The sequence below is a fragment of the Schistocerca cancellata genome, unplaced genomic scaffold (assembly GCF_023864275.1).
Source record: "Schistocerca cancellata isolate TAMUIC-IGC-003103 unplaced genomic scaffold, iqSchCanc2.1 HiC_scaffold_1148, whole genome shotgun sequence".
Classification (NCBI taxonomy): domain Eukaryota; kingdom Metazoa; phylum Arthropoda; class Insecta; order Orthoptera; family Acrididae; genus Schistocerca; species Schistocerca cancellata.
Genome location: NW_026047147.1, coordinates 4,360,232 through 4,377,297, shown reverse-complemented (window position 1 = coordinate 4,377,297; position 17,066 = coordinate 4,360,232). Strand labels below are relative to the sequence as shown.

At 44.5% G+C, this 17,066-nt stretch overlaps 1 protein-coding gene across 1 annotated transcript in view; it reads left to right on the top strand.

Annotated features, from left to right (window-relative positions):
* Positions 1-17,066, top strand: part of LOC126159857 (ankyrin-1-like) — a 57,745-nt gene that overhangs the window by 14,526 nt on the left and 26,153 nt on the right. The window lies entirely within an intron of this gene.

Here is a 17,066-nt window from a genome sequence, read left to right as displayed (position 1 = left end):
TTTTTTTCAGTAATTACAAAAATGGTTCAAATGGCTCTGAGCACTATGGGACCCAACTGCTGTGGTCATAAGTCCCCTAGAACTTAGAACTACTTAAACCTAACTAACCTAAGGACATCACACACATCCATGCCTGAGGCAGGATTCGAACCAGCGACCGTAGCGGTCACGCGGTTCCAGGCTGTAGCGCCTATAACCGCTCGGCCACATCGGCCGGCTATTTCCTATTGTACTTCGACGAAACGTGAATAATTCATAGTCATACCAACAGTGTTTGTCGGTATTTTGCGTGATACTTTAAAGTCCTCCAGGAATTATGTTGAATGACGAGCTGCGTTAGCGTAATGGTGAAGGTGCTTGGCTGCTAAGTAACAGGTTCTGAGTTCAAACCTTGTGCGGTGTTTAATGTTTTCTTTATTTAAAAACAATATCGAAGTGTCTTCATGAATTTCATTCGTTTGAATGTAATTATCTGAAATTTCTAGTGGCAACTAAAATCGACCATATGGAAAGTATACGCTATGGACTTTTATCTCTGCAAACTCTTCAAAATTTCGTGCAATGGTTTACTACACTTAATGCTGTACAATAACTGCGTTGAACATCGAAACAAAATTAAGTCATTTATGGGGGGAAAGTATCAGTGAATATGTGTTAAAATCAAATTTTTGGGCCAGATAGTTTGTGAAATCGAATAAGTGCGTCAAAGCAGTCGGAACAACACGTATCTGCACAGGCGAGCAGTGCAGTAATGACAAAATCGCGCACAGCACGGAATGCGGGGAGCACGTCTCTGTAGCAGCCTTGGTGGCTTTACTTCTTAAACTGCGCGCTGCCCCCTAAACGTAAGTTTGCGAACTATACTATACTATGGCGCGGCTTCTCTTGGTGCGTGCAACTGGCAACGCAGCACTCTGCCGCGTCTGGGCAGGCGTGCGCGAGCCGCCAAGATAAAAGAACTGAACTATACCACAAGTAGACACAATGAGGTTCTTCGTAAGCTATTGAGCTCTCCGGTCGCCAATTACTTGTTTAATGAGACACTCTGTTTCAGAATTCTGTCACAGTAGCTGTTCCAAAAATGAATGTTAAAATTATAGTGTGTTTTGGCAAGAAGTACAATTAAACCGGTCAACAAGTGAAATGTGGCCGTTACTCACAAACAGTGATGCTTTATCGAATGAGAAAAGGTTAACAATTCACACAAAAATAAACCGCCAATGCTGTTGGAATTGTGATTGAATCCCATAACCCATCGTATTTTTAACACTGAGCGACTGGAATGGAAACTTACCAAAGGATTTTATTCCTTTTCTTCATCTGAGGAGTATTAAAATAATGACGAGCATAGACGTCGGGCAATACGAGACGCACACGCCATATACTGGTTACTGACTTACGGCTTGCAAACTGACAAAATTTGATTCGCGAATAAAACGGTTGTTACTGAGAAAAGTAAACAGTTGATAGGTGACACAACACAGTGGTCAGTGAGCTGAGAATGATGCGCGCCAGGAATACGGCAGCTGGCCGTGTGTGCTTTGTCAGAGGAAGAGATCACGTCGTTCGAAAGACATCGCCATCTAATTAGATCTGCCTTCATTGGCAATACAGTTCAACAAGTTAAATACATCAAATCACCACAGACTTTGACGATACTCGTACTTTCGAAATAATACCGACCACTACTTCATTTGTGTAGACTGTTGTATAATTAGTTTATTAATGCTGAGAGAGAGAGAGAGAGAGAGAGAGAGAGAGAGAGAGAGAGAGATTGCGATTGCAGAAGCTTAAATGGTCATGAGTAAGCTATCGTTAAAAGAAATATGTCCTATGTCATAGTCCCACTTTCCTGTTTGATGATAATTATCTTTTAATTGTTTTTTCGTAGTTGTTACGCTTGGAATTGTCGTAATGCATGCGATCTAATGCGTAGGATTTGGGTCTAAGAATGTAGTCGCTGTCATGTTCACGCCAGGTACACTCAGCTGTGTAATGTCGCAGAGATGTCGAAGTCATTTTTAAAGCTGAAGACAGCGTCGCGTTTTATTTCGAGGCTCGTCTAAATGCGCTCGGACCTGCAGCCACAGAACATCGCGTATCCAGTGACATACGTACTGTTCTGTGAAGTGAGTAAGCTTTATTTTGCAGTTGTTGCCGGTAGTAATACCTTGAATTCAGTATAAAAAGCGGCAAAGTAGAGACTAGTATTACAATTAAATAGACGCCCAGAAAAAGGTTGTAACAGACAAAACAGATTTCCTTTTTCAGGAAGAAGGAAACATTCTGTTGCACACAGGTTTATACCGCGAAAGACAAAGTTACAATGAAACAAGTGTACTGACCTCGTTATTTGAAAAACAAGCACTTGTAAGGGTCACATGTAGATTAAAAAACAAGTACTTGAAAAATAATCTTGCTCTACATACCTCATCTGGTGATTTTGCAACTATTAACACCCCTTGTTTGATACTTCTGTACACTACTGGCCATTAAAATTGCTACACCACGAAGTTGACGTTCTACAGACGCGAAATTTAACAGACAGGAAGAAGATGCTGTAATATGCAAGTGATAAGCTTTCCAGAGCATTCACACGAGGTTGGCGCCGGTGGCGACACCTACAACGTGCTGACATGAGGAAAGTTTCCAACCGATTTCTCATACACAAACAGCAGTTGACGGGCGTTGCCTGGTGAAACGTTGTTGTGATGCCTCATGTAAGGAGGAGAAATGCGTACCATCACGTTTCCGACTTTGATAAAGGTTGGATTGTAGCCTATCGCGATTGCGGTTAATCATATCGCGACATTGCTGCTCGCTTTCGTCGAGATCCAATGACTGTTAGCAGAATATGGAATCGGTGGGTTCAGGAGGGTAATACGGAACGCCGTGCTGGATCTCAACGGCCTCGTATCACTAGCAGTCGAGATGACAGGCATCCTATCGGCATAGCTGTAACGGATCGTGCAGCCACGTCTCGATCCCGGAGTGAACAGATGGGGACGTCTGCAAAACAACCACCCTATGCACGAATAGTTCGATGACGTTTGCAGCAGCATGGCCTATCAGATCGGAGACCGTGGCTGCGGTTACCCTTGACGCTGCGTCACAGACAGGAGACCCTGCGATGGTGTACTCAACGACGAACCTGGGTGCACGAATGGCAAAACGTCATTTTTTTCGGATGAATCCAGGTTCTGTTTAAAGCATCGTGATGGTCGCATCCGTGTTTGGCGACATGGCGGTGAACGCACATTGGAGGCTTGTATTGGTCATCGCCGTACTGTCGTATCACCCGGCGTGATGGTATGGGGTGCCATTTGTTACACGTCTCGGTCACCTCATGTTCGCATTGACGGCACTTTCAACAGTGGACGTTACATTTCAGATGTGTTATGACCCGTGGCTCTTCCCTTCATTCGATCCATGTGAAACCCTCCATTTCAGCAGGATACTGCACGACCACATGTTGCAGGTCCTATACGGGCCTTTCTGGATACATAAAATGTTCACTGCTGCCCTGGCCAGCACATTCTCCAGATCTGTCACCAATTGAAAACGTCTGGTCATTGGAGGCCGAGCAACTGGACTGTTACAATACGCCAGTCACTACCCTCGATGAACTGTGGTATTGTGTTGAAGCTGCATGGGCAGCTGTACCTGTACACGCCATCCGAGCTCTGTTTGACTCAATGCCCAGGCGTATCAAGGCCCTTATTACGGCCACAGGCGGTTGTTCTGGGTACGGATTCCTCAGGATCTATGCACTCAAATTGCGTGAAAACATAAGCACATATCAGTTCTAGTATAATATATTTGTCCAATCAATACCCGTTCATCATCTGCATTTCTTCTTTGTGTAGCAATTTTAATGGCCAGTAGTGTATTGTTTTCCAGGAGCCGTGAGTCGTTTACGCTTCACGTAACGCCACCCACTCACACGTTGTTTACTCTGTTTGCCTCTGTTCGTGTGTTGCTGACAGTGATCTCTGTACTTCCTCCATGTTGAACTTCAGCTGTCAGGTCGTGCCAGCCGTAGGTGCTCGTATTTCGTTTCTTGCCAAACTGCAACATGGCTGCTAGGAAATGTCAGTAGAACACGAAAAGAAAATACTTCCGGAGTCCGCTCCCACATCAGGCTATTACATCACATGTTGACATCAAGTTCAAAACAAGAAATGGGTCTGCAATTCTTTATCACGTACGGACCGGTGGAAATATGTTTGCCAAACTAAAACATGACGGACGATGCAAAGCACATGAATCGGCAGACACGCTACAGTTCCATACTGAAGAGACCAGACCTCTACAGTCATGTTGTATAGAGGTGGCCGGTTTTTGAGCACTGACTGTAATAAGTGTACCGGTACTTGTTGTGTCCGCCATCTTGCGTATTGATAAACCCTCGTTCTGTGCAACGCAAACTTGGCAATCTGACGCCAACAAAAGAATTGGTAGACAGTTCCAGTATCACTACCTTGCGCCAATTACTGTTAGCAACCTTTTTCCATGCAAAACCCAACTTCTGTAAAAATGAGGGTTGCAACCTTGTTCTGGGCGACTGTTCTATGTGCTCAGTTTAATCTCAGAACGAACGATTTTTCTCGTTTTGGTGATACCACAAGGCAGCGACATGCAGCTTTGACCTTTATACAGGTCATGTAGGTAGGATAGATTCAGCTTGCTATTAAGTGGCAGAACAGAAACGAGAGAGAATTACGGGTTCCCTCAGAAATGGTTTTTTACGAAACAGATGTTATTGTACGTTAAGAAGTCGAACTATGACAGTGTTGACGATGAAGTAGGTAACATAGTTTGGAGTACGTGCTGACTGAGTAAAATACCCTCGTATTTCGCTAGAATGCAGCCGATGTAATACTGCAATAATTACCAACGGAGGGGGGACCCTGTCGGTTTCGGATAGTATCACAGCGGGCATTAGTGCCAACTAAAATACTGTTCTCGACAAGATTTCTCTTGATATTATCTGTTCACTCCTGTTGCGCTCGCGAATGGCGCGTGGGCAGGGTGATCCTCGGTAAGGCGTCTTTATTGGCCGCAGTTTCTCGATTTTTCTCGTCGTCGTGATTTCGCTGCAAGCCTGGAAGCTTCGAGGAGACGCGCTGGCGCTGCGGAACAGCGGCTTGTGGGCAGGGAGCGGGCGTCCGCGCAGTGCAGGTAACTGCGGGTCGCCAGTCCAGGGTCAGCGGGTGACGTCACGCGGCGAGGGTGGCGGAAACCGGCTGCTGCGAGCACCGGCGTCTAGGCCGGGGGGGGGGGGGGGAGAGCAGCGTGATTGACGTCACGGCGCAGCGAAGAACGGCTTCGGGGAACAAAGTACCCACCTCCACATTCCGCAAAGTCGTCTCAGGTTTAGATCTGTTGGTGGCTACTTAGTATCACTACATGCCCTATCACGATACTAATTTTGTGGTGCTTTATGTTTACATTTGATTGATACACGAGAAGTGTGTTGGAAAAGAGCACTATAACGTATTACGGTTATGCACATGAGGGTAAACAGGTACATTCATGACGGTGCATTTCGTGTGCTTCATATCGTTTGAAAGCGATGTTTCACGCTGAGTCGGAATAGACTGGCGCGTAAAAAATGTGTACGCCACATGAAGTTTTCAGGCAGAAGAACGTTTCCTTCAGCTTGTATAAATCATACAGAAGTGTACATGTTGGCATAATTTCACAACAGTAATTGTATAAATTTTTCGTTCCGGTATAGATACAGTGAATGTTGTCTGTGGACTGGCGCGGACACACACACACACACACACACACACACACACACACACACACACACACATTAGAGTGGTCCTACAAGGGTTTAGTTTTTACCGACTGAGCTGCGGAACCATGGAAACAGACTGAGGTGGCGGTGTTGGCCGGGAGATTTGCACCCGTGGTTGCTCGGCCGGTAGGAGAAAGCCGTCCCGTTTCACGCGACTCGGCCGATCTGCTCGGCGGTGGAGATGAGTTGAAGTTATGGGGGCGGCGCAAACACCCAGAACCCGAGAGAAGGAAACTAGCGACTCTGTCGGGAATCGAACCTGGGACGCTAACCACAGACTGCGGACACTGCTGCACCGACAGTGAACATGACCCGCTGTAGGATGTGCTGTGTGGGACGCTCCTCGCCTCTTCCCTGCTAGACGGGGTCAGGTCAGATAAGGTGAGGAACTCGAAGTCTCCAGGGGGTGCGGACCTTACACTGTACGAGTCGTCTAGGAAGGTATTGCCCCAAATTTCAACCCGCAAGGGGGTGAAAAGGGGAATGAAGGATGTTCTGAAAACTGGAATCTGCTTTCTCAGTCAGAAAATAATTTTAAAAAATACGTATTTCTGTTTTGCTGAAAATGCAGCCCCGAAGGGAGTCAGATTGTTGTTGTTGTGGTTTTCAGTCCTGAGACTGGTTTGATGCAGCTCTCCATGCTACTCTATCCTGCGCAAGCTGCTTCATCTCCCAGCACGTACTGCAGCCTACATCCTTCTGAATCTGCTTATTGTATTCATCTCATGGTCTCCCTCTACCATTTTTACCCTCCACTGCCCTCCAGTACTAAATTGGTGATCCCTTGATGCCTTAGAACATGTCATACCAACCGATCCCTTCTTCTTGTCAAGTTGTGCCACAAACTCTTCTTCTCCCCTATTCGATTCAATACCTCCTCATTAGTTATGTGATACACCCATCTAATCTTCAGCATTCTTCTGTAGCACCACATTTCGAAAGCTTCTATTCTCTTCTTGTCCAAACTATTTATCGTCCATGTTTCACTTCCATACATGGCCACACTCCATACAACTACTTTCAGAAACGACTTCCTGACACTTAAATCTATACTCGATGTTAACAAATTTCTCTTTTTCAGAAATGCTTTCCTTGCTATTGCCAGTCTACATTTTATATCCTCTATACTTCGACCATCATCAGTTATTTTGCTCCCCAAATAGCAAAACTCCTTTACTACTTTCAGTGTCTCATTTCCTAATCTGATTCCCTCAGCATCACCCGACTTAATTTGACTACATTCCATTATCCTCGTTTTGCTTTTGTTGATGTTCATCGTATATCCTCATTTTAAGACACTGTCAATTCCGTTCAACTGCTCTTGCAAGTACTTTGCTGCCACTGACAGAATTACAGTGTCATCGGCGAATCTCAAAGTCTTTATTTCTTCTCCATGTATTTTAATACCTACTCCGAACTTCTTTTTTGTTTCGTTCACTGCTTGCTCAATATACAGATTGAATAACATCGGGAAGAGACTACAACCCTGTCTCACCCCCTTCCCAACCACTGCTTCCCTTTCATGTCCCTCGACTCTTATAACTGCCATCTGCTTTCTATACAAATTGTAAATAGCCTTTCGCTCCCTGTATTTTACTCCTGCCACCTTAAGAATTTGAAAGAGTATTCCACTCAACATTGTCAAAAGCTTTCTCTAAGTCTACAAATGCTAGAAACGTAGGTTTGCCTTTCCTTAATCTAGCTTCTAAGAAAAGTCATAGGGTCAGTATTGCCTGTTACAGCATTTCTACGGAATCCAAACTGATCTTCCCCGAGGTCGGCTTCTACCAGTTTTTCCATTCGTCTGTAAAGAAATCGCGTTGGTATTTTGCAGCTGTGACTTATTAAACTGATAGTTCGGTAATTTTACGTCTGTGGACTCATGCTTTCTTTGAGATTGGAATTATTATATTCTTCTTGAAGTCTGAGGGAATTTCGCCTGTTTCATACATCTTGCTCACCAGATGGTAGAGTTTTGTCAGGAATGGCTCTCCCAAGGCTGTCAGTAGTTCTAATGGAATGTTGTCTACTCCCAGGGCCTTGTTTCGGCTTACGTCTTACAGTGCTCTGTCAAACTCTTCACACAGTATCATATCTCCCATTTCATCTTCATCTACATCCTCTTCCATTTCCATAATATTGTTCTCCAGAACATCGCCCCTGTATAGACCCTCTATATACTCCTTCCACCTTCCTGCTTTCCCTTCTTTGCTTAGAACTGGTTTTCCATCTGAGCTCGGGATAGGGACGAGATACAGCTAGGTGTTTTAGATACAAGTTATATGTGTCAAAGGGGGCCACACATTGCTACTAATGGCCGTAACTGTGAACGTCATTTGGTGGTTAAAGTGATTTTTTAAAATGAAATCCTAATATTGGAGTTAAGATTAGAAACATTTCACGTGGAAAATGATAAATTATTGGTCATGGCAAGGTTCAGTGCAGGTCGAACAAGCAAATACGTCTTCAGATCTAGCATGGATTAACTCTGAATATAGGAGGGATACAGCAGAACACAATGTTAGATACAAATCAGAAGAGCTATCCTGAGGGAAGACAGGCGAGGGACTCGCTCAGCGACTTGCAAACCAGTGACCTCAGGTTTATTTATACATGTTCTGTCTTCCAAACGTCCAAATCACATTTATACTTGATGATTCATTTATTTTTTCGAATAAACATGTTGACTGAAAGATAAAGGCCAAATCTCTTCTCGATTTTCCATATCCAACGTCACTAATTGGAATTTCCATGAAACAAAAGACAACTTGAGAATGACCTATAATTATCTGTAAGACCTTCATTATTGGTAATGATACATGATCCTTTATGCGCCTTCCAGTTTGTATCTAACATTGAATTTTGCTGCATCTTCCGTATTGTGAATTAATCCATAGTAGAACGAAAAACATGATTTTATCTTCATTGAACCTAGCCACGACCTTGAATTATGTGCCATTTTATTCCTGGAATTTGCTGCTCCTTTAAATTTTGAATGAAAAACTTGGTTTCCCATTCTAAACATCACTTTGACCTCCAAATCACCTTGAAAATCACGTTCAAGGTTGTCAATTAGTAGCAATGGTAGACCCGTTTTGGCACCTACAACTTTCATCTAAAACACCTTGCTATATCTCATCTCTATCCCGATCCATTACCCATTATAAATTAAACATGGATCTGCACAAGGTGAGCACGGAAAGATGTTTTATCGATGATTCAGCAGAAGTGGTGCTCCTCTTCGCGAGTATCGAAGCATTAACGGAATACAGAGAGGTCTTCTCTCCGCACCGTGGTTGGCCAAAGTGGTTCAAGTAATGGCGACTTGGGAACTGCTCCTGAGAAAGGCCGACAGCCGATTGCGCCCCAGACTCTTGAAGAATTTGCTGCTGCTGCCGTGGCTGAGAATGCTGGCCGCGATGTGCGACTCGCACGCAGTGCACGAGCTGTGTCGCGGCAGCCGGACATCCCACGGCCCGCCGTTCGCGAAGCGCCGTGAACGGCCGTGGAATGGTACCTCTAGGGCGCTTCCAGGCTGTCGTGGATGCAGATGGTCTTAACACTGACGGAAGTTCGTAACGTGGAATGTAAACACTGAACGCAATTAACGTTTACCCTCTCATGTGGAAATTAAAATGCGATTTTTAATGGTTTGTTTACTGTTACTCTTCCCCATGTCCTCACAACTTCACAATGTTTCAACATTGTTTGATTGCCCTACCATGACTCACTTTTCATGGGAGCCCTCTCGTGCAGTGAGTGTAACTACAAAAACCCTGACAGAGACACACACACACACACACACACACACACACACACACACACACACACACACACACACACACCAAAAGTTTGGCATCAGCCTGGTTCCCAGAACTCCTAAGGATAGACGTTCACTGTGGATATCGTATCACAGACACAGTCCCTTTGACTGTTCAGAGACGTCACCAAACCAACCCAAAAATGTAAACAACGATGCATGGGCAGCGCCTATTAGACGCAGCGGGTCCGACAGCCAATCAGTTCCAGCCATTCCACCTGGAAGGAGGTACACGGCTCGTGTTCTATGTAGTTCAGCAATGCCTAGACGGTAAATACCGCGGTTCGATCGCGTCCGCATTGTCCCTTTGTGCCAGGAAGGGCTCTCAACAGGGGAAGTGTCCAGGCATCTCGGAGTGAACCAAAGCGATGTTGTTCGGACATAGACGAGGTACAGAGAGACAGGAACTGTCGGACGTGCCTCGCTCAGGCCGCAGTGGGTGACCGCTGCCTACGGATTATGCGTCGCAATAACTCTTGACAGCAACGCCACCATATTGAGCAATGCTTTTCGTGCAGCCACAGGACGTCGTGTTACGACTCACTGTGCGCAATAGATTGCATGATGCGCAACTTCACTCCAGACGTCCGTCGCGACGTCCATCTTGGCAACCACGACACCGTGCAGCGTGGAACAGATGGGCCCGACAACATGCCAAATGGACCACTCAGGATTGGCATCACGTTCTCTTCACCGATGAGTGTCGCATATGCCTTCAATCAGACTGTCGCCTGAGACGTGTTTGGAGGCAAACCGGTCGGTCTGAACGACGTACGCCGCTGGTGGTCACGGAAGGCGCCGTAACTGGTGTGAGATACGTGAATGCCATCCTCCGACCGATAGTGCAACCATATCGGTAGCATATTGGCGAGGCATTCGTCTTGATGGACGACAATCTGCAATCTGCATTCACGACAATTCGCGCCCCCATCGTGCAGATATTGTGAATGACTTCCATCAGGATAACGACATCGCTCGACTAGTGGCGAGCACGTTCTCCAGACATGAACCCTACCAAACATGCCTGGGACAGATTGAAAAGGGCTGTTTATGGACGACGTAACCCACCAACCACTGTGACGAATCTACTCCGAATCGCCATAGAGGAGTGGGACAAGCTGGACCAACAGTGCCTTGATGAACTTGTGGATAGTATGCCATGACGAATACAGGCATGCATCAATGCAAGAGGACGTGCTACTGGGTATTAGAGGTATTACAATCTGGACCACCACCTCTGAAGGTCTCGCTGTGTGGTGGTACATCATGCAATGTGTGGCTTTCATGAGCAATAAAAAGGGCGGAAATGATGTTCATGTTGCTGTCTACTCCATTTTTCTGTACAGGTTACGGAACTCGGGGAACCGAGGTGAGGCAAGACTACTTTTGGTGTGTGTGTGTGTGTGTGTGTGTGTGTGTGTGTGTGTGTGTGTACTTCAAATAACTGACATCGGCAGTTGAAAAAAGATTATTTCGTGAGATTAACGAGTCTTCCCTTTGACTTTTATTGAAGTTAGAATTTCGCCGCGTGTAGGTTTTTCGGAGGCATTTATTATACAGAGAAACTTACGACCAAAAATTCTATGGCAAAAAAACAGTAGAATGGGAAACCAGTCAGAGTACCAAATTTTTACTTTTTATTTGATCACTAATTTCGGGCCGAGACCCATTTTCAAATCATCGTAAGTCAAAAATATCATTTACGAACATGTCAAAAATATTTGTTGCATATTGGTATTTTCGGAAATGACATTTCCGATTATGACGATTTAAAAATGGGTCTCGGCTCGAAACTGGTCATCGAATGAATAAAAGTAAAAATTTGCAACTTGGGCTGTTTTTTTATGTACTGATGAATAGTAGTTCTTGCCCTAAGCTACTGCAGCATGCTGGAAGTTCGCAAAAGAAAATGTGTTTGTAAGGTGCAGTAGCTGCTGTTAATTTTTTCCAGAGGAAATCTGTTTCTCACGTGTATAACACTCCAGAATGATTGCAGCTTGCCGTACTTCAGACATTTGGTGGGTGATTTGGTAAATGTAATCTATACGTCTTGACTTGCGACCAGCTTTTTCCACTCAACTGATTAGTCATTCGACGGCTCTTCACTGATAAGGGATCTGACTTTGAGCCACGAACAGGTTTTAAGCAGTCCTTTAAGGACTGCATGGTTTTCGGAGGTTGGTGATTAGAGTGGGGAAGCAGAGCCACTTTGCCGGAGGACAGGAGAATCTCGCGTGCGTCTTTTTCAGCAGGAAGGGCGTCCTGGTTTTTAGCTGGGCGACGTGTCTCATATGTTACCTACGATGCGTTAGTGTTGCACAATCACAGTTCCCCGACTAAGTGCATAATGAAACTCATCGTATGTCAGTATGGGCACTGACTCTGTTGTGAGTAATTCTGCCCATTGATCACTTCACGATGTCTGCATACAGCGAAAAAAAAAAAACAATAGACAGCCGACCATTTATGTAGCCTCACAGTTGCATTTGTGTGCGCTGGAGACGTGATGACGTTCAGAGGGAGCACATGGTCGTAATTAGGACTGAAAAAGCCACACACTATGGGTTTCTTCCAGTATTTAACGACCGTAAAGTTCTAAATGTTTCTTTAGGAAGTTTCAGTACAGTAATGGAAAGTCTATAGTTACCGCGGATGGATGATGTATTGCTCATAATTACGGACTCGTTATGTATTACCCGAGTTGTTTAGTGTGAGAGCAGCAAGGCCCTTCTATTTACTGGAGAAACCAATCAGTTACAGCCCCTTAAAAGATAGTGTGATTCTTCCTCCTCCCAAACTGAGTCTCATTTATCTACACCCTTGTAACGACTGTGAAGTGCATGGCAGTGGGTACATCCATCGTACCACTTACTAGGAGTTTCTCATGGTCCATTCACGTTCACGGGTGTGTGAAGAATAATTAAAGGGCCTCTGTGTGTGCAGTAATCAGTCTAAACTTGTCTTCGTGATCTGTGCGAGAGCAATACGAATGGAGTTGTGATGCATTCGCAGAGTCAGGATTTGACGTTGGTTCTACAGACTTTCTAAATGTGCTTTTATGGAATATTGTCTCCTCCAAAAATCACCTGCACTCAGTGCAGTCCTTAGCTCCTCGAAAAGCATGCAGAATGACAAAATTCTGGGCTGATTTAACAATTGCGGCATTCCAATAAACCTTGAAAACAAAAGTCAGTGAAATCACTCACCCAAACTCAGTACAGAAACATTCCTATAATGCATATAGTGTCTCGTAATCTGCACGAAACATGCCGCGCAGTGTTTGTGTACGAAATAAAATGTTCACATGCGAATATCTCCTAAAATAAATCACTCTCAAATCTCAAGCTTTCACAAAATATTCAGTACTGTAGTCGCTCTTTGTCAACGACAAGAGAAACAATAAAACGCGCAAATTTCTTTATTTTGGAATAAATTTGATCAGCGCGATTTAACACAGGCGTTTACCGGAAGATGGCTCCCGAACGACTTCATCGGCTCCTAGATCGGAGGCAGAAAGCCATACTGATACGCAAGGGATATGCTTAATTCCTATTGGCTAATGTGTTAAACAGCCAATCAAATCATTTCGAGCACTTGTATACTTCAGGTATTTTTAATGTCAGCCAATCAGATAACTGCAGGTAATTTAGACGAGAAATCACGTAATTCCGAAAGTAAATAAAATTTAATGAAGACAAAATTAGATTCCATTCCGCAACATAAATTACTTAAAAGTTTAATACTCAACGCCCCTTCTGGCTGCCTTTTACAAAATCCACCTAAGTCGGGCATACGCCACAAATTCCACTATTGTACAAGAAACTTTCTCACACTTAGATTTACTTAATTTCCATAAAATTTCAAAGTATGTCCTCAGACCCTGCAAAACACTTAAATAACCAAAACACTATGAAATAATTATTTTCCAAAGTACTTTTTATTTAGTCATAAATCTGTGGTAATGAAACGAAAGAAAATTCCAGACAATTAGATCCTATGGACCTGTACTTCTGGTTGTAGTTTCAATTGATGCTATAGAAGAATCCATCAGTCGTCCCTTAGGTAAAAATTTTATCTCCGAAAGTACTGAAGTTATTCACTTGAAATCAGCTGTGCCATCGTGAGAACCAAAATTCTGCTCTCCTCCCAGCTCCGTGGTAAGCTACGCTTTCGATGTAAGATGACAATTCGGAATAATTAGCTACATTGCAAACCCAGAGAGTGGTTGAAAAAGTGTTCATATAGCTGACATGGCCAGTTTCATCTGGTTGTTTCGTTCAACTGATAAAACTGACGGAGTGAGTAAACAGTTGATCAGCCACTCACGTCTTGCTGCATCAGTGACCTGCCGTCATCCGTGTACTGCTTGCCGTGGAGTGCATCCTTCGTTGGACCAAACAGACGGAAGTCGGAAGGTGCGAGATGCGGGTTGTTCAGCTCTGAGTGATCCACCGGTCACCTTGAATGAGAGCACGTTCCCACATCGCAGGAGTCACAGCCGTCTGCAGCTGACCGACACGTGGAGGTCGGCCAGATATGCACAACCCTGCTGCGACGATGACGCTGCTAGGCCAGGCGTTGATCACCAGTAAGCCCTTCTGACGCTGACAGACACCTCGCACTAAGACTCGCGGTGCTTCTGTTCACTGCCAAATCTCCTCAGACATTCTGCAAGCGGATATGAAGATCTCCGATGCTCTGGTTTTCATCCGAAAGGAACTCAGTGACAGCTCTCAGCTTGGGTCGCACCTCCTTTACGGACGCCATTTTGGAGGCTACATACGGTGCTGTCAGCTGATGGAATTCCATGAAGCTGTAGGGGCTGAAGTGGGAATATTCCACGATGTCTCACAAATTTCGCATTTTTCCAACAGAAATTGGCCGACAAAAAAGTGTAGTGTCGCGCCCCCAGAGTTTTATAATTAGCTCAGTTGGATGATTATGCTTATGTATTTTAGTCAGGCTGCTTGATCTTGGTGTGGCTAGATTCTTCACAATGCCTGTCTTCGTCTCAGAATTTGGTAGCAAGAAATGCGTGTTTTTGAGAATAGCTCCTCCTTAGATTTCTCCCTGAGGTCGGTGGAAATTTAATATCGTTCTCGGCCGAAAACACTAACATCTTATTGATATCTGAGCTGCTATCAATTGCACAGTGAAGCCGTTACCACAGCCAGGACAGACACACAGCCAAACCAGTTACAGAAGTACTGGCTTGCACGTCAACTACCGAAAATGACGAAGAGATTAAGAAAATGCTTTTTGAGAGAAAAGAAATTGGTCAGATCGTTAAGCGAGATCAAAACTTGATTGTGATGGGGCACTCGAAATATAGTCGGAATACAAAGTGGAAGAAAAGTTGGAGGAGAAAAGAACTGAAGTAAGGGAATGAAAGGGGCAGCTGCCTGGCAGAATTTTGCACAGAGCACAATTTAACCACTGCTAACAGTTGGTTTGAATCATGAAAGACAATTGCGTACATGACAAGAGTCAGAATGCACCTCACTATTTGAGACATACTATATAGTCCTAATATTTACTATTACTTAACAAATGAAAATAATGTGCTCGGATCGAACCTTCTTCTCTCATAATGACTCTGGAAGTTGCTAATGTCCATTCCAATCAGCTGGAAATTTATTTCCTGAACCAGAGATTACGAGTTGCAATTTTCATTTTAAACAACGTGGAAAGAAGTCCCCTCTTAAGAAAAACTAAGAAAGACATTGTTACCTAACAATCTATCCGGAGTACGATATATTGTCTTAGAAATATTGGACCATGGTTGGCTGTCTATTCAGAAAATACTGTCTGAAAAACTAGTTTAGTCGATTATTGGACTATTTCTGGACCAGTTGGTTGATAAAGACCAGATGCCATCAGACATGTGGAATTGCAGTGGAAGGCCCCATCACATCGAAAACGCCTCTGAGGGGTGGAAGAAATTGATATTAATATATCAAAAGCTCAGCCAAGTGTTTATTCATAAAAAAAAACCTTCGAGAAGGCTGATTAATTTCTAATTCGGATGGAAAAAGAATAAAGAAGTCTGCAATTCATACTGATGAGGCGACTGTAAAGATTCCAAATTGATGGCACCGTGATATCGTTTCTGACTTGTGTGACCCACACACGGAAATTGCACTGAAGAAGAAAACATCACCACCATTGGAAGTTATATAAATATTGAAAAGTAGTTTAATGCACGTCGTATTCATTGGAAAGCTTGTAAACAACTTTAATGATGGACGAAATGAGACCACTTCCTCACGGTTTTCCTGGGAAACGACACACCGACAGCTAAATACCTGTTGCAATTTGTGGAACATCCGGTAATGAAGACCGGTAGGGCTACCTTAAAGGTCATGCCTCTTCTAGGGCACCATCACGGCACTCCTATTGAGAGAGACTCTATGAAGAAAAACCTGTGTGGGTGGACAGCAAACAGAAAACCGGTGCAGAAGACACAAATGACAAGCAGCCACATCCAATGATTCACCCTTAGTCTGCAGACCTGCTGCAGACCACTGCACAGTGTGTGGTCGAACCACTGTCCTCCCAAATGTGAGTCCAGAGTGTCTCACCGCCGCGCCCTGCATATCCAGTCCACTACTTGAGTTTCACACACGTTTCTGTCGGTTACATGGTGCCGACACGCACGAAGATTGTGTCTCCAAAATATGCTGAAGGTCTGTTTCTTAGACAAGGAACATGTCGATGCTCGAAGACTGTATGGAAATGTAAACGGCTTTACAGCTTTTACCACTTCGTTTATTGACATGCAGCAGCACTTGGATGTAGGAAAATACGGTAACAATACCTGTAAACAACAGTGAAAAGTCGTTCATTATGTGATTACAGCGCCAGTGTCAAGAGTTTTGAGCCTGTAACATTGAGTGCATAAAAGACAAAGCTATATAAAACGGAAACAAGTGTCCAACTAACTAATGAGGGATGGGGAAGGAAGACTTGGGTTGGTCGGGTGGCTTCCAGAAGCCTGCAGTGTACGTGTTGGCCTGCGACCCTGCGCTGACTTCCGGCGCTACGCTCTGTGCAGCACTGCCTCGGCGTCTCCATCCACGTCGAGCTGGCGTGACAGAAGCCTTGGGACGAATTCTTTGGCGCTCTGCTTGCACCGTAACAATCCGGCAGACCTCTTACGCTGGTGTAATGGAGATGCTAAGTCGGCACGTTTCGGAAAAAGTGGACGCCGTGCTCGTGAAACCCACTTGTCTGAATTTCGGAAACCAGTTTACACTGTAGGGTGTGGAACTATTTCACTGACTCCGTCGTTTGCCCCCTCATACAACCAGGAGAATCAAGAGTGATGTCGGAGCTGTGATAGAGCTTACTTTGGTTTAGCCATGACGTATCTGTCATCTAATAAGTATCCGAACGTTCTGTGGGGCAAAGATGCTATACAAACACGTCCACGCCAAAAGG